Below are 19462 nucleotides of genomic sequence, written 5' to 3'. Positions count from 1 at the left end.
GTTTGCTTGCATTTTTGTTTTTCTTCCCAGGTTATTTTTACCTTCTTTCTAAAACCAATTTTTCTTGTGTAGCAAGACAACATATATATATATAGTATTTAACGTATACTTTAAAATATTTAACATGAATGGTACTGTCACCTGTCATCTAGGGTAGTGGGTGGAGGTAAAGAAGGAAAAAGTTGAAACAGAAGTTTTTTCAAGGATCAATGTTATAAAATTATCCATGCATATGTTTTCTTAATAAAAATCAGTAATAAAAAACCTATTAAAAATAATCCACAAATTTAGCAAATTTGCAGGCTACAAAATTAATCTATATAAACCACCACCATTTTTATACATCACTAACAAAATCCAAAAGCAAGAAATACAAAGAGAAATTCCATTTAAAATTACTGTTGAATAGTATAAAATATTTGGGAATCTATATGCCAAGGGACAGTCAGGAACTATATGAGCAAAACTACAAAGCACTTTCCACACACATAAAGTTAAATATAAGCAATTGGAAAAATATCAAGTGTTCTTGTATAGGTCGAGTGAATATAATAAAGATGACAATACTACCTAAACTAATCTATTAATTTCGTGCTATACCAATCAAACTCCCAAGAAACTATTTTACCTAGAAAAAGATAACAACAACATTCATCTGGAAGAACAAACGGTCAACATTTCAAGGGAACTAATGAAAAAAAAAATTAAAAGAAGGTGGCTTAGCTGTACTGATTCTAAAACTATATTATAAATACATGGTCATCTAAATCATTTGATACTGGCTAAGAAATAGACTAGTTGATCAGTGGAATAGGTTAGATTCACAGGAAAAAAAATCATCAACAATTGTAGCAATCTAGTGTTTGACAAACCCAAAGACCCCATCATTTTTTTTTTAATTATAGTGTTTTATTGACAAAGCATATGCATGAGAAATTTTTCAACAGTCCCCCTTGTAAAATCTTTTGTTCTAACTTTTCCCCTCCTTCCCCCCACTCCCTCCCCTAGATTGTAGGTAGTCCCATATATGTAAAATATGTTAAAGTATAAGTTAAATACAATGTGTGCATACATGTTTATATATATGCTACATAAGAAAAATCAGATTTAGAATAAAGGTTAAAAATAACCTGGGAAGATAAATAAAAATGCATGCAAACAATAATAGAAAGAGTGTAAATGCTATGTTGTTGTCCACTGACATTTTCCAGTGTTCTTTTACTGGTTGTTAATTGATTCTGTTTATTACTGATCAATTGGAACTGAATTGAATCCTCTACTGTTGAAGATAACCATTTCCATCAAAATTGATCCTCATATACTATTGTTGTTGAAGTGTATAATGATCTCTTAGATCCCAGCTTTTAAGATAAGAATTCACTATTTGACAAAAACTGCTGGGAAAATTGGAAACTATTATGGCAGAAACTAGGCATTGACCCACACTTAACACCGTATGCCAAATTAAGGTCAAAATAGGTCCATAATCTAGACTAGGGACCTTTATTGATAATAAAATAGATAATTTTGATTATATTAAGTTTAAAAGTTTTGTACAAACAAAACTAATGCAAACAAGATTAGAAGGGAAGCAATAAACTTGGGAGACATTTTTTACATCTCAAGGATCTGATAAAGGCCTCATTTCTAAAATATATAGAGAACTGATTCAAATTTATAATACTTCAAGCCATTCTCCAATTGATAAATGGTCATAGCAAATGAACAGACAATGTTCAGATGAAGAAATTGAAACTATTTGTATCCATATGAAAAGGTGCTTCAAATCTCTAGTGATCAGAGAATACCAATTAAAACAACTCTGAGATACCACTATACACATGTCAGTTTGATGACAGGAAGAGGTAATGATGAATGTCAGAAGGGATGTGGGAAAACAGGTACACTGATAAATTGTTGGTGGAATTGTGAATGGATTCAACCATTTTGGAGATTAATTTGGAACTATTCCCAAAAAAGTTATCAAACCGTGCATCCCCTTTGACCCAGCAGTGTTTCTATTGGGCTTATATCACAAAGAGATCTTAAAGGAGGGAAAGGAACCTACACGTGCAAAAATGTTTCTTTGCAGCCATTTTTGTAGTGGCTAGAACCTGGAAGCTGCATGGGTGCCTATAAATTGGAGAATGGGTGAATAAATTCTGATATTTGAACATTATGGAATATTAATTTTCTTTAAAAAACTACTAACAGGATGGTTACAGAAAGGCCTAGAGAGACTTACATGAAGTGATGTTGTATGAAATGAGCAGAATCAAGAGATAATTATACATGGTAATGGGATCAATTCTGATTGATGTGGATCTCTTCAACAATGAGATGATTCAAACCAGTTCCAACTGTTCAGTCATAAAGAGCCATCTGAACCCAAAGAGATGACCGTGGGAGTTGAGTGTGGACCACAACATAGGATTCTCACTTTTTCTGTTGTTGTTTCCTTGCATTTTGTTTTCTTCCCAGTTTTTTCTTTCTTCTTGATCTGATTTTTCTTGTATAGCAAGATAACTGTATAAATATGTATAAATATATTGGAATTACAATATATTTTAACATTTAATATATATTGGACTACCTGTCATCTAGAGGAGGCAGTAGGGGGATGCAGAGTATAATTTAGATCAAAAGGCTTTGCAAGGGTCAATGTTGAGTAATTTCCTGTGCATATGTTTGTAAATAAAAAAAAGCTTTAATAAAGAGAGAGAGAGAGAGAGAGAGAGAGAGAGAGAAGGGAAAAACAGCAGTAAGAGAAGAGGAAGAAGAAAGACATGTGCAGTGGATGCCATCTGAGTAAATGCATTAATCAAATAAACCAGCAAAGCATTCACTACATATATGTGCATTTTAAATTTAACTGATAGAAGCTGGAATAATTATTGTAGAAGTATTTGCTTTCCTTTTTTTTTCTGCTGAAATCTAGGGAAAAAATGATTTCATGCAAAGTATCTAAAACAACATTTTATTTTATTTTAGAAAATTTTGATTTCTGCATTAGAGGGAATATCTTCCACCAAATCAAAATTATCACTTTAGTCATTGGAAATCAATAAATATATATATAAAAAAATTGAAAGTCTAAGAACATATATATGTGATTTTTGAAGGAAAATTGAATGAATTATCTTTTCAGGTAACCAATGTATTCAACTAAACTGTAAGTAAATATTTATGCTCTGTTTATATGGCAAATTTTCAAACTTGAAATATTAAAATAATGACTTGTTTAATTCAGTCTAGTCTAATTTTTCATGACCCCATTTAGGGGTTTTCCTCATTAATAAATTAGAATAGTTTGACATTTCCTTCTTCAATTCATTTTACAAGTGAGGAAATTGAAGCAAACAGGGTGATGTGACTTGTTTAGGTCATACAGCTACTAAGTGTCTGTATACAAGTAAACTCAAGAAGATGAGACTTTTTGATTTCACTCTATCCACTATGCTACCAGCTGTCTAAGAAAATATGCATTTTATTTATATAAACATACATACATTTACACTTGTGTGTCTGATTCTTTTTTAGATTTTTAATTTAATATTATGTTTTATTATAGCTTTTTATTGATGGAACATATGCATGGGTAAGTTTTCAACACTGACCCTTGCAAAAACTTTTGTTCCAACTTGTTCCTTCCTTCCCTCCACCTCCTCCCCTAGATAGCAAGCAGTTCTCTTGTTGCACAAGAAAAATTGGATTTACAATGGTAAAAATAACCTGGGAAGAAAAACAAAAATGCAAGCAGTCCACACTCATTTCCCAATGTTCTTTCGCTGGGTGATGCTTTGTCTGTTCATCACAGATGAAATGGAACTGAATTGGATCCTATCATTGCCAAAGAAAGCCACTTCCATCAGAATTTATCTTCATACAGTAATGTTGTTGAAGTGTATAATGATCTCCTGATTCTGCTCATTTCACTTAGCATCAGTTCATGTAAGTCTCGCCAATTATCTCTGTATTCATCCTGCTGGTCATTTCTTACAGGACAATAATATTCCATAACATTCAATTACCACAATTTACCCAACCATTCTCCAATTGATGGGCATCCATTCATTTTCCAGCTTCTAGCCATTACAAACAGTGCTGCCACAAACATTTTGGCACATACATGTCCCATTCCCTTCTTTAATATTTCTTTGGGATATAAACTCAGTAGTAATCCTGCTGGATCAAAGGGTATGCACAGTTTGACAACTTTTTGAGCATAGTTCCAAATTGCTCTCCAGAAAGGTTGGCTGTGTTCACAACTCCACCAACAATGTATCAGTGTTCCAGTTTTCTCGCATCCCTTCCAACATTTGTCATTATCTTTTTCTATCATCATAGCCAATCTGACAGGTGTGTAGTGGTATCTCAGAGTTGTATTAATTTGCATTTCTCTGATCAATAGTGATTTGGAACACCCTTTCATATGTGTAGAAATAGTTTCAATTTCATCATCTGAAAATTGTCTATTCATATCCTTTGACCATTTATCAATGGAAGAACAGCTTGATTTCTTGAGCCTTTTTCAGAATTTTTAACTGTAAAAATGTTTTCCCAGTTTATTGCTTCCCTACTAATCTTGTCTGCATTAGTTTTGTTTGTACAAAAGCTTTTTAACTTGATATAATCAAAATTTTCTATTTTGTGATCAATAATGCTCTCTAGTACATCTTTGGTCACAAATTCCTTCCTCTTCCATAAGTCTGAGAGGTATACTATCCTATGTTCTTCTAATTTATTTATAATCTTATTCTTTATACCTAGATCATGAACCCATTTTAATTTTATCTTGGTGTATGGTGCTAAGCATGGGTCCATGCCTAGTTTCTGCCATACTAATTTCCAATTTTCCCAGCAGTTTTTGTCAGTGAATTCTTATTCCAAAAGTTGGAGTCTTTGGGTTTGTCAAACACTAGATTACTATAGTTATTGACTATTTTGTCCTGTAAACTTAACCTATTTCACTGATTAACTAGATTATTACTTAGCTAATACCAAATCATTTTGGTGACCACTGCACTCTAATATACTTCTAGGTCAGGTACAGCTAAGCCACCTACATTTCTTTCTTTCTTTCTTTCTTTCTTTTTTTTTTTCATTAGATTCATTGAAATTCTTGACCTTTTGTTCTTCCATACAAATTTTGATGTTATTTTTTCTAGGTTATTTAAATATTTTCTTGGGAGTCTGATTGTCATAGCACTAAATAAATAGATTAGTTTAGATAGTATTGTCATTTTTATTATATTTGCTTGACCTATCCAAGAGCATTTAATATTTTTCCAATGCTTTAGATCTGACTTTGTGTGGAAAGTGTTTTGTAGTTTTGCTTATATAGTTCCTGATTTCCTTTGGTAGATAGATTCCCAAATATTTTATCCTATCAACAGTTATTTTGAATGGAATTTCTCTTTGTGTCTTTTGCTGTTGGATTTTGTTAGTGATGTATAAAAATGTTGAGGATTTATGTGGATTTATTTCGTATCCTGCAACTTTGCTAAAATTGTGGATTATTTCTAATACCTTTATAGTAAAATCTCTGGGATTCTCAAAGTATACGATCTTATCATCTGCCAAGAGTGATAATTTGGTTTCCTCAGTACCTACTCTAATTCCTTTAATTTCTTTTTCATCTCATTGCTGAAGCTAGCATTTCTAATACAATATTGAATACTAATGGTATACTAGCAACCTTGTTTCACTCCTGATCTTATTGGGAATGGTTCCAGTTTATCACCAATATGCATGATGCTTACTGATGGTTTTACACAAATGCAACTCACTCTTTTAAGGAAAAGTCCATATATTCCTAAAAACTCTAGCGTTTTTAATAGGAATGGGTATTGGATTTTATCAAATACATTTTTCTTCATCTATTTAGATGCTCATATGATTTTTGTTAATTTGATTATTGATATAGTCAATTATGTTAATAGTTTTCCTCATATTGAACCAGCCCTGCATTCCTGGTATAAATTCTACTTGGCCATAGTGTATATTCCTGGAAGTGATTTTCTGCAACAATTTTGCTAGTATTTTATTTAAGATTTTTGCATCAATGTTCATTTGGGAGATTGATCTATAATTTTCTTTCTTTGTTTTCATCCTACCTGGTTTAAGTATCAGTATCATGTCTGTGTCATAAAAGGAATTTGGTAGGATTCCCTCAATCACTGTTTTTTTTTTGTTTGTTTTTTGTTTTTTTTCAAAATAGTTTATGTAGCATTGACTTTAATTGTTCTTTAAATGTTTCGTAGAATTCACATGTAAATCCATCTGTTCCTGGGGATTTTTTCTTAGGGAGTTGGTTAATAGCTTGTTCTATTTCTTTTTCTAAAATGGAATTATTTAACCAATTTACTTCTTCCTCTGTTAATCTGGGAAAGCTATAGTTTCGAAGGTATTCATACATTTCATTTACCTTATCAAATTTATTGGCTTAAAGTAAGTCAAAGTAAATTCTAATTATTGCTCTGACTTCCTCTTCATTAGTGGCAAGTTCTTCCTTTTTATTTTTAAAACTAACAATTTTATTTTCCTCTTTCTTTTTTCTAAGCATATTTACCAAGGCTTTATCTATTTTCTTGGTTTTTTCATAGAACAAATCTCTCCTTTTATTTTTAAAATTTCAAGTTTCGTGTTTGACTGGAGGTTTTAAATTTGCTCTTTTTTCTAGCTTTTTTAGTTATAAGCCTAATTCATTGATTTTCTTTTTCTCTATTTTATGCAAATAGGCCTCTAGAGATATAAACTTTTCCCTTATTACTACTTTGGTTGCATCCCATACATTGTGGTATGATGTCTCATTATTTTCATTGTCTTGGGTGAAATTATTAATTGTGTCTATGATTTGTTCTTTCCCCCAATCATTCTTTAGGATGAGATTGTTTAGTTTCCAATTACTTTTTGGTCTATTTCACCTTTCCTTTTTATTGAATGTAATTTTTATTGTATCATGATCTGAAAAGGATTCATTATTATTTCTGCTTTTTCTGTATTTGAATTTGAGGTTTTTATGTCCTAATATATGTTCAATTTTTGTATAGGGTTCCGTGAACTGCTGAAAAGAAAGTGTACTCCTTTCTGTCTCCATTTAGTTTTCTCCCAACATCTATTATACCTACCTTTTTTAGTCTTGTATTTACCTCTTTAACTTCTTTTTTCTTTATTTTGTTGTTTGATTTCTCTAGTTCAAAGAATGCAAGGTTGAGATCTCCCACTATTACAGTTTTGCTGTCTATGTCTTCTTGCAGTTCTCTTAACTTCTCCTTTAAGAATTTAGATGCTACACCATCTGGTGCATATATATTTAATATTGATCTTGCTTCATTATCTATACTACCCTTTAGCAAGATATTGTGTCCTTCCTTATCTCTTTTAAAATAGATCATTATTTTCTTTTGCTTGATCTGATATCACAATGGCTACTCTTGCTTTTTTGACTTCACCTGAAGCTTAGTAGATTCTGCTCCAGCCTTTTACCTTTCCTCTGTATGTATTTCCCTGCTTCAAGTGTGTTTCCTTTAGACAACATATTGTAGGATTCTGACTTTTATTTATTTATTTTTTTTTAATTTTATTTTTTTTTAATAGCCTTTTATTTACAAGATATATACATGGGTAACTTTACAGCATTAACAATTGCCAAATCTCTTGTTCCAATTTTTCACCTTCTTTACCCCCATCCCCTCCCTAAATGGCAGGATGACTATAGATGTTAAATATATTAAAATATAACTTAGATACACAATAAGTATACATTGACCGAAACTGTTATTTTTGTTGTACAAAAGAATCAGACTCTAATTATTGTACTAATTCAGCTTGAAGTGAAATCAAAAATGCAGATGTGCATAAATATAGGATTAGGGAATTCAATGTAATGGTTTTTAGTCATCTCCAGAGTTCTTTTCTGGGTATAGCTAGTTCAGTTCTATTCTGTCCATTAGAAATGTTTGGTTGATCTCGTTGCTGAGGATGAGCCTGATCCATCAGGACTGGTCATCATCTATATTGTTGTTGAAGTATATAATGATCTCCTGGTCCTGCTCATTTCCTCAGCATCAGTTCGTGTAAGTCTCCAGGCCTTTCTGAAATCATCCTGTTGGTCATTTCTTACAGAACAGTAATATTCCATATTTTCATATACGCCAATTTATTCAGCCATTCTCCAACTGATGGACATCCATTCAGTTTCAGTTTCTAACACTACAAAAGGGCTGCCACAAACATTCTTGTGCATACAGAGCTTTCCCTTCTTTATAACTCTTTTGGGATATAATCCCAGTGTAACACTTGGATCAAAGGGTATGACACGTTTGATTAACTTTTGAGCATAGTTTCCAAACTACTCTCCAAAATGGTTGGATTCGTTCACAACTCCACCAACAATGCATCAATGTCCCAGTTTTCCCGCATCCCCTCCAACAATCATACATTATTTTTCCTGTCATCTTAGCCAATCTGACAGGTGTGTAGTCAAGTATCTTAGAGTTGTCTTAATTTGCATTTCTCTCGATTAATAATGACTTGGAGCATCTTTTCATATGACTAGAAATGTTTCAATTTCTTCATCTGAGGAATTGTCTGTTCATATCACTTGACCATTTTCAATTGGAGAATGGCTTGTTTTTATAAATTAGGTTAATTTCTATATGTTTTGGAAATGAGGCCTTTTATCAGAACCTTTGACTGTAAAATATTTTCCCAGTTTATTGCTTCCCTTCTAATCTTGTCTGCATTAGTTTTGTTTGTGCAAAAACTTTTCAGTTTGGTATAATCGAAATTTTCTATTTTTGTGATCGTAATGTCTCTAGTTCTCTTTTGGTCATAAAGACCTTCCCTTCCACAGGTCTGAGAGGTAACTATCCTATGTTCCTCTAATTTATTAATAATTTCTCTTTAATGCCTAGGTCATGAACCCATTTTGACCTTATCTTGGTGTACGGCGTTAAGTATGGATCAATGCCTAGTTTCTGCCATATTAGTTTCAATTTTCCCAGCAATTTTTGTCAAACAGTAAGTTCTTATCCCAAAGCTGGGATCTTTGGGTTTTGTCAAAGACTAGGTTGCTATATTTGGTTGACTGTTTTATCCCTTGAACCCAATCTATTCCACTGTATCAACTAATCTATTCCTTAGCCAATACCAAATGTTTTGGTAACTGCTGCTGCTATAATATAATTTTAGATCTGGTACAGCTAAGCCACCATCTTTGATTTTTTTTCATTAATTCCTTGAAATTCTTGACCTTTTGTTTTTCCATATGAACTTTGTTGTTATTTTTTCTAGGTCATTAAAATAGTTTTTGGGAGTCTGATTGTATAGCGCTAAATAAATGATTAGTTTTGGTATTTTGTCATCTTTTATTATATTTGCTCGCCCTGATCCAAGAGCATTTAATATTTTTCAATTAGTTAGATCAGACTTAATTTGTGTAGAAAATGATCTGTAATTTTGCTCATAAAGTTTCTGATTTTCCCTTGGCAGATAGATTCCTAAATATTTTATTTTCAGTAGTTACTTTAAATGGAATTTCTCTTTGTAACTCTGACTGTTGGATTTTGTTAGTGATATATAAGAATGCTGATGACTTATGTGGTTTATTTTATAACCAGCAACTATGCTAAAGTTGTGATTATTTCTAATAACTTTTTGAGAAATCTCTGGGGTTCTCTAAGTTACCATCTGTCATTGGCAAAGAGTGATAATTTGGCTTCCTCATTGCCTATTCTTATCCTTTAATCTCTTTCTCAGTTCTTATTGCTATAGCTAGCATTTCTAATACAATATTAAATAGTAAGGTGATAGTGGGCAGCCTTGTTTCATCCAGATCTTATTGGGAATGGTTGCAGTTTGTCTCCATTACATATGATGCTTACTGATGGTTTTTAAATAGATGCTCTTGATTATTTTAGGAATGAAGTGCCATTTATTCCCTATATCTCTCAAGTTGTTTTTAATAGGAATGGATGTTGGATTTGATCAAATGCTTTTTCTGCATCTATTGGAGATGATCATATGGTTTTTGTTAATTTGGTTTATTAACATGGCCAATTATATTGATAGTTTTCCTCAATATTGAAAGCCCTGCATTCTCTGGTATAAATCCTACTTGATCATAGTGTATTATCTTGGAGATGATTTTCTGTGTCTTTTGCTAATATCTATTTAAGATTTTAGCATCAATATTCATTAGGGAGATTGATTATAATTTCTTTCTGTTTTCAGCCTACCTGGTTTTAGGTATCATTACCATGTCTGTGTCATAGAAGGAATTTGGTATGGACTCTTCATTCCCTATTTTATCAAATAATTTATATGATTTGGGGCCAATTGTTCTTTAAATGTTTGGTAAAATTACATGTAAATCCATCTGGTCCTGGGGATTTTTCTTAGGGAGTTGTTTAATTGCCTGTTCTATTTCTTTTTCTGAAATGGGACTATGTCAAGCAATTTGACTTTCCTCTGTTAGTCTGGGAAGTCTGTATTTTTGGAGGTGAGTCATCCATTTCACTTTTAGGTTATGAATTTAGTTGGCATAAAGTTGAGCAAAATAACTCCTTATTATTTCTAATTTCCTCTTCATTGGTGGAAAGTTCTCCTTTTCATTTTTAAGACTACTAATTTCATTTTCCTCCTCCTTTTTCTAATCAGATTTTACCAAAGGCTTATCTATTTTATTGGCTCTTTCATAGAACCAACTCTTAGTTTTATTAATTAGTTCAATAGTTTTTTTTACTTTCAATTTTTTAATTTCTCCTTTTTAATTTTAGAATTTCCAATTTAGTATTTGATTAGGGGTTTTAATTTGGTTTTTAGTTTTTTTTTGAGTTTTGCAAGCCCAATTCATTAATCTTTTTTTCTCTGTTTTATTCAAGTAAGCCTCTTAAGGATATAAAATTCCTCTTATTACCGCTTTTGGCTGCATCCCACAAATTTTGGTATGATGTCTCATCATTGTCATTATCTTGAGTGAAATTATTAATTGTATCTATAATTTCTTCTTCACCAATCATTTTAAGATGAGATTGTTTAGTTTCCAATTACTTTTGGTCTATTTCCCCTAACTTTTTGTTGAATGTAGTTTTATTGCATCATTGTTCTGAAGAAGAAAGCATTTTACTATTTCTGCTTTCTTGCATATAATTTTGAGAGTCTTTATGTCCTAATATGGTCAATTTTTGAATAGGTTCCATGAACTTGCGAGAAGAAAGTATATTCCCTTCTATCTCCATTTCAATTTTCTCAAAGATCCAACATACCTAATTTTTCTAATATTCTATTTACTTTTTAATTTCTTTCTTATTTGTTTTGTGGTTTGATTTGTCTAATTCTGAGAGTGCAAGGTTGAGATCTCCTACTATTAAAGTTTTTGTTGTCTATTTCTTCTTTGCAACTCTCTTAACTTCTCCTTTAGGAAGTTGAGTGCCATACCACTTGGTGCATATATGTTTAATATTGATATTAGCTTCGTTGTTTTTGCTCCCTTTAGCAGGATGCTGAAGTTACCTTCCTTATCTCTTTTAATTAGATCAATTTTTTACTTTTGTTGATCTGAGATAAGGATGCTACCTCTTTTGACTTCACCTGAAGCATAATAGATTTTGCTCCAGCCTTTTACTTTTACTCTTATGCATCCCCTGTTTTAAATGTGTTTCTTGTAAACAACATATTGTAGGGTTCTGACTTTTGAGTCCAGTCTGCTATCTGCCTCCTCTTATGGGGGAGTTCATCCCATTTACATTTACGTTAGAATTCTAAATCTGTATTTCCTGCCATCCTAATAACCCTCAGATTGTGCTTTACTTATTCTTGCCTCCCCAACCCTCTTTCCCTTTAAACTTATGTAAAATCTCCTCTTGTATCACGATACTTATCCTCTTTATAATCCTCTCCCTCCCTCTTTGAGTCTTTCCCCTTCCTTCCTTTATACTCTTTTTCTTTTCCTTTTCCTCTCCCGTTTTTTTAATGAGGCGAGGAGAGAATTTTCTCTAAAACAAATGTCAATTATTTTTTTTTGAGCTAACTCTGATGAGAGTAAGATTCACACAATGTTCCTCCCCTCTCTAAATTCCCTCAGATTGATAAGTTTCCTTAGCCTCTTTGTGGGATTGGTTTCCCTCTTTATCCCTCCTTCCCACCTTTTGTTCTGCCATCATCCTTTTCCATATCTATTCCCTTTTATGTTTATATCAGTACAATCCAAATTATACATGTATTCTTTTGTATCACAACAGAAATACAATTCTCAAGAGTTATTTTTACCTTTTCTGCATCTCTTGAGTTCTATTCTTTGGAGATCAAATTTTTGTTTAGTTCTGGTTTTTTCTTCAGAAACAAATGGAATTCATTTGTTTCATTAAATGTCCATCTTATTCCCTGGAAGAAAATGCTCCAGCTTAGCTGGGTGTTTATTCTTGGCTGCATCTCAAGTTCTTGTGCATTTCGGAATATCATATTCCAGGCCCTTCTTTCCTTTAATGTAGAGGCAGCCAGATCTTGGGTGATCCTTATTGTGGCACCTCGGTATTTAAATGTTTTTTTTGGCTGCTTGTAAAATTTTTCCTTAATCTGATAGTTCTGAAATTTTGCCACAATATTCCTTGGGGTTTTTATTTTAGGGTTTCTTTCAGAAGGTGTTCGATGAATTCTTTCAATGCCTATTTTACCTTCTGATTCTATTACATCTGGGCAGTTCTCTTTGATGATTTCTTGTAAAATAGGATCTAGGCTCGTTTTTCATCACAGTTTTCAGAAAGTCCAATAATCCTCAGATTATCTCTCCTAGATCTATTTTTCAAGTCTGTCGTTTTGCAAGTAGAAAATTCGTGGTTTTTTCCAGTTTGTCATTTTTTTGATTTTGCTTGACTGATTCTTGCTGTCTCAATGAATCATTAGTTTCAATTTGTTCAGTTCTAATTTTTAAAGAATTATTTTCTTCAATAGCTTTTTTTACTTCTTTCTGTATATGTGCAATTGAGTTTTTGAATGTATTGTTTTGGTCTGTGGAATTTTTTCCATTTCACTAATTTTTTTTTAGTGAATTATTTTCTTTTCAATTCACAGATCCTACTTTCTTGCGTGTTCTTTGTCTTTTTCCAATTCACGGATCCTACTTTCTTGCGAGTTCTTTGTCTTTTCAAATTCACAAATCCTACTTTCTAGTGAATTCTTTATTTTTCCAATTCACAATTCTTTTTCCTGAGATTTTTTATTTTTTCCAATTCACCTAATTTTGTTTCCTGCACTTCCTGGGAATTTTTTAACTTTTCCAATTCGTATTTCAGGAAGTTGTTGCTCTTTGTAAGGCTTCTCTTTCCTTTCCCATTTATCTTCTAACTCTCTTTTGAGACTTTTAATGGTCTCTTCTATGAGAGCATTTGTAAAGGAGGACAGTCTGATGCATTTTTGCTGTTTGAGGTCTCTTCAGGTTTGCTGACCTGCTCTTTTTCTGCATAGAAGCTGTCGATTGTTCTTTTTCATCTTTTATTCATGTTTTAAAGCCTTTAGGGTAGGTCTCCTAGGCAAGGGGGTTACCAGCTTCCTCTGCAGAGCAGGGAAAGATGTAAACCGATTTCTGGCTCTGAGGTATGGGAGTGCTCTGGGTGAGAGTTTTCCCTTCCCCCAACAGGAAGTGGATTCAGCACTGGCGGAGCTATCAAACTGCTTAGTAGGGCTGAGTGGATTATCGATTGCCCTAGGCTAGAGACTAAGTGGTGAAAGTGTCATCACCCCAGGCCGGAGCCTCTTTTGGGACTGTGAGTATTAGCAGCTGACCACAGAACACAGACAACCACAAACTCTGCCCAGTGTCTCTGCCTGATGCAAATCGGCCCTGGAAAAGCTCTATGGCCCCAAGCCGAAGCTCCCCACTGCGCAGATTGGAGGCTAACCCGGGCTGCATCCTCCTGCTGTGCAGGATCACAACTGCCCCAAGGAAAAGCCCTGTACTGCGGGGTTAGGGCTGCCTTGTGCTGAGATCTGTGCCTTCACCCTCGGTTTGAGACTCTCGAACTCATTCTCTCCCAGTCTGCTCAATCTCCCTGGCCCTGGAACCAACCTTTTTTGGCGAGACTGCAGATTTTCTTCGGCTGGTGATTTGTTCTACTTCTTATCTTTACGAATTGTAGCAGTCAAGACTATTTTTGAGGCTCGATATAATATTGATAAAGAGGGTAAGAGAAGAGCTTAGAAAGTCGCGTGTGTCTTCTCCGCCATCTTGGCTCCGCCCCCAGGGGTTAGGGTTAGGATTCTGACTTTTAATGCAGTGTGCTATCTGCCTCCACTTTATGGCAGAGTTTATCCCATTCACATTTATTGTTAAGATCATTAATTCTGCATTTATTGCGGTCTTGTTAACTTCAGATGATATTTTTCTCTTTCCTTTCTCTCTTACCTTCCTCCCCAGTATTAAACTTGTGAGCACCACTTGCCTCATGTAGCCCTCCCTCTTTAACATCCCTCCCCCCAGGATCCCTCTCCTTTCCCTAAACCTTTCCCTTAAAATTTTTGTATTCCCTTCTTTTTAGTTTACTCCTTTCCTTTTTGCCTTTTCCCTCCTTCTTTTCAATGAGGTGGGAGAAGTTTCTTTGTAAATCAAATATGTCTAATATTTTCTCTTTGAGCCAATTCTGAGGAGAGTAAGATTCACGCTGTGTTCATTCCCCTTACTTCTTTCCCTTAGATATAATAGTTCCCTTTGCCTCTTTGTAAGATGTAGTACCTCCACTTTTCCCTTTTTCTGTTATAATTTCCTTTCTACCTCTAGCTTCTTTTGTACATTATAACAGTCAAACCAAATATACATGTATTCTTTATGTATATTCACAACAGAAAAATGCTTCCCAAGATTTCTTTTTTCCTTTTTTTTTTTTTTTTTTTTTTTTGTTTCTCTTGAGTCCTATATTTGGAGCTTAAACTTTTGTTTAGTTCCAGTTTTTTCACCAGAAATAGATGGAATTTACCTATTTCACTTATTGTGCATCTTCTTCCCTGGAAGAAAATGCTCATTTTGGCTGAGTAAGTTATTTCTGGCTACATGACAAATTCCTTAGCCTTTTGGAATCTTAGATTCCAGGCCCTTCGATCCTTTAATGTGGATGTTGCTAGATCCCAAGTAATTCTTTTTGTGGCTCCTCTGAATTTGATTTTTTTTCTAGCTGCTTGTAATATTTTTTCCTTGGTCATTGTTGGTGGAGTTGTGAACGAATCCAAGCATTTTGGAGAGTAGTTTGGAACTATGCTCAAAAAGTTATCAAACTGTGCATACCCTTTGATCCAGCAGTGTTACTACTGGGATTATATCCCAAAGAGATTATAAAAGAAGGAAAGGGACCTGTATGTGCACGAATGTTTGTGGCAGCCCTTTTGTGAGAGCTAGAAACTGGAAACTGAATGGATGTCCATCAGTTGGAGAATGGCTGAATAAATTGTAGTATATGAAAATTATGGAATATTACTGTTCTGTAAGAAATGACCAACAGGATGATTTCAGAAAGGCCTGGAGAGACTTACACGAACTGATGCTAAGTGAAATGAGCAGGACCAGGAGATCATTATATCTTCACAACAATACTAGATGATGACCAGTCCTGATGGATCAGGCATCCTGCAACGAGATCAACAAATCATTTCTAATGGAGCAGTAATGAATTGAACTAGCTATACCCAGAAAAGAACTCTGGGAGATGACTAAAACCATTACATTGAATTCCCAGTCCCTATTTTATCACACCCATCTTTTGATTTCCTTCACAAGTAATTGTACAATAATTCAGAGTCAGTTCTTTTTGTACAGCAAAATAATGTTTTGGTCATGTATACTTATTGTGTATCTAAGTTATATTTTAATATATTTAACATCTACTGGTCATCCTGCATTTAGGAGGAGGGTGGGGTAGAGGTGAAAATTGGAACAAGAGGTTTGGCAATTGTTAATGCTGTAAAGTTACCCATGTATATATCCTGTAAATTAAAGGCTATTAAATAAAAAAAAAAAATCATGAAAAAAAAATATATATTTTTTCCTTGGTCTGATAGTTCTGGTATTTAGCCATAATATTTCTCGGAGTTTTGATTTTGGGATCTCTTTCAGTAGGTGACCGATGAATTCTTTCAGTGTCTATTTTATCATCTCTTTCTATAACATCTGGGTGGTTCTCTTTGATGATTTTGTGAAAAAATAAGGTTCAGTCTCTTTTTCATCATGATTTTAAGGAAGTCCAATAAGTCTTAGATTATCTCTCTTAGATCTATTTTCCCGGTTAGTTGTTTTCCTATGTAGGTATTTAACCTACTTGGTAGGTATTTTTTCATCTTTTTGGTTTTGCTTGACTGATTCTTGGTGTCTCCTCGAGTCATTAATTTCCATTTGTTCCATTGTGATTTTTAAGGAATTATTTTTTTCATTTACTTTTTTATTTCTTTTTGTAATTGTCCAATTGACAATGAGCTGTTTTATTCTATGGGATATTTTCCCCAATTTCATCAATTTTATTTTTTAGGGAAGTATTTTCTTTTTTCAGTTCACTAATTCTGTTTTTCAGAGTGTTGATTTCTTCATTCATTCTATCTTTTAATGAGTAATATGACATGTCCATACCCTCTTGGAAAGCTTTCCTTTCCTTTCCCCATTTTTCTTCTGGCTCTTTTAAAAGGGCCTTTTTAATTTTATGAGAGTCTTGTGTGATAGAGACCAGGTTATATCACCATTTGGGCCTCTACCTGGAGACAATCTTCTTATAGTCTACTCAGGATTTGAAATATGCTCACTTTCAGTATAGAAGCTATCAGAGCCTGCTTTGCCTTTTTACTCATTTTGACAAAAAACAAAATTGTAGTCTACTTTTGATGCAGTGTAGTGTTACCAAGGTTCTTCAATAGACAACAGGAAGTAGCAGTTAAGCAGCAGTGTGACTGCAATGGCTATGCTGGGATTAGCATCTACCCTGTGGTCAGCATCTGAGCTGTGCTCAGTGGTTGAGTGCTGATTTCATGCTTAGTTCCTCTAGGTGCTGGGTGGGTGTGGCCAGGTTCCAGGAGACTCTAGAGTTTTGGGGTCACAGTCTTTAAGCCTTATGTTTATAGTCTCTCAGCTGATCCACTGGCTTGCTGCCAGAGCAGAGCAACTGACACTGTAGTAAATTTCTCCCATGCAAATTTTCACTGGCGAAGATGACACCCCAACCCCTCTAGTCTGCTCAGTGTGAACTGCTTCCTGTGCTCTCACTGGTAATGTGCCTGATGTTGTGCCTGGTCTAACCATCCCACCCATGAGCAAAAACAGACCTCTCCTGGCAAATTTTGAGATTATCTTTTATTGGTAATGTGTTGTACTCCCAACATGCATGGGTTTTGACAGTCGAGCACTAATTCTGAGACTGTTCCATTAGAAAGCAGTCTGAGGGTAAGGGAGAATTTAGACAGACCCATGTGTCCTCTCTACCATCTTGGTTCCATCCTCCTTTGTGTGTGATTCTTGATGAAAATATGAGAAGAAAAGAAAACAAGGTTTCATCAATTATGCTATGTATTAATAAAATTAACTAAAAGTTATTTAGAATACAAGATTTTACTGTGGTTATATTTTAACTAACAAATAAAACCAATATATAAACTTGTGATACTGAGGTAATAAATGGTTTATCCATCTGGATATCATATTCATTAAGGATGGTTCTAATGAAAGGATAGTAGGGAAGTCTTTAATTTGGAAAGAAAGAAGACAGGTTCATAGAATAGTAATTATTTATTAATGGAACTTTGATTCAAATCATTAAATCATACAATATAAACTGGGGAAAAATCTTATCCCATCACACCCATCATGGAAAATTGGAATAAATCCTTTGATTCTAAGTTCCAGGAAAGTATATTATAATCACAGAATTCCAGATTTTCAAAAGATATTTACTACAGCTTTATAGCTGAACAGGAATTCCCATCATCATTCTCACTATCATCACCACTGCAAACATCATCATTATAGCTAATATTTTTGATACTTAAAATTTGAAAATTGATAGATTAAATCTCATTTGACACCACAAAATGCTGACATATAGTCAGGTTATTATTGACTGAAGATCACCAGTGAAGAAGAATCTATTATTGTCTGAGGCACATTATTGCATATTTAGATAGCTCCAATGGTTAGGAAGCTCCCCTCCCCTTTCCTAATACCAAGATCAAAATGACTCCCTCATAATTGTCATCAATTATTCCTTTTTGACTCTTTGGAAACAAACAGAATAATCTAACATTTCTATTTAATAACCCTTAGCATTCAGGAATATAGTATCATATTGTACTTCCCTAAATTGTTTATTCTTAGGGCAAAATATTCCAAGGTCTTTTAACCTATGGTATGATTTTGAACCAGGACTGTGCTAGAATCAGCATAAGACAGCTTAAATCAAATGAAAACTGATTGTTTAATCTAGATATGAGCATTTACGTGTTGGGAAATTAGGAAATGCTATAAATCAGGGCTAGCTTTATTAATTTTTGGATTGTCTAAACTTAAGTGGTGGAGACAATGTTAATAATAATGATTAAATTTGAAAATATAGCATGTATATATTCCCCTTCCCCAACCACACCCACTCTGCCCTGAGAACTAGTTGTTAAATACTTACCAGTACAAAATTAGTTTGAAATATTTTAAATTTCACATTTTCCTCTCTGGATATTTTTCAGCTTATCAATGCTTTCCTGGAATGTGGAATCTAGTCTTGAACACAATATTCTAAAACTGCAGGCACTACATTCCAGTTCTCACTGGAATGAGAAAATAAACCTGTCTTAATTCAACTTAAATTAGAATTAATTGCCTTTACTAACATATGATGTGATGTTAAATCAGTGACACTTCAATAAAAGATTTTTTCATATAAGCTGTTATCCTCTATTTTGTACTCATATCTACTTTTTAAAGAACACAGTGTCAGATTTTACATTTATTTTTATTTTGTTACATTTGACTCAACATTTTAGTGTATCAGGCTTTTTGAATCCTGACTGACACTGATTATATTAATCTTTCTCAGTTTTGTGTCATTTGCAAATGATCAGCAGAAAATTTGGTCCATATCTGAATTAAAGGCTTAACTATTAAATAGTAGGGATCCCTAAATGATTACAATAAGTTCTCCTTTACAAACTACTATCAGATCATGAAAATAAAAGGCTTTCAAATGAAGAGAATTGAAGTCAAATAATAATCTGAAAACATTACAGAATTACAAAAAAAAGCATCAATCTCTTCATTCAAAAATATTTATTATAGTCTTATTATGTGTTAATCTCCATGCTAAACCCTGGGACTGTATAAAGAGGCAAAAGACAGCCCTTGCCTTCAAGGTGCTTATAATGGATTGAAGGAGACAACATGCAAGCAAACAGATTCAAATCAAGTTATATGTAGGATAAATAGGAATTAATTAAAGGGGAAAAG

Source organism: Sarcophilus harrisii, chromosome 4 (assembly GCF_902635505.1).
Source record: "Sarcophilus harrisii chromosome 4, mSarHar1.11, whole genome shotgun sequence".
Taxonomy (NCBI): domain Eukaryota; kingdom Metazoa; phylum Chordata; class Mammalia; order Dasyuromorphia; family Dasyuridae; genus Sarcophilus; species Sarcophilus harrisii.
The sequence above is the reverse complement of the archived record's forward strand: the minus strand, read 5'-3'. Positions refer to the sequence as shown.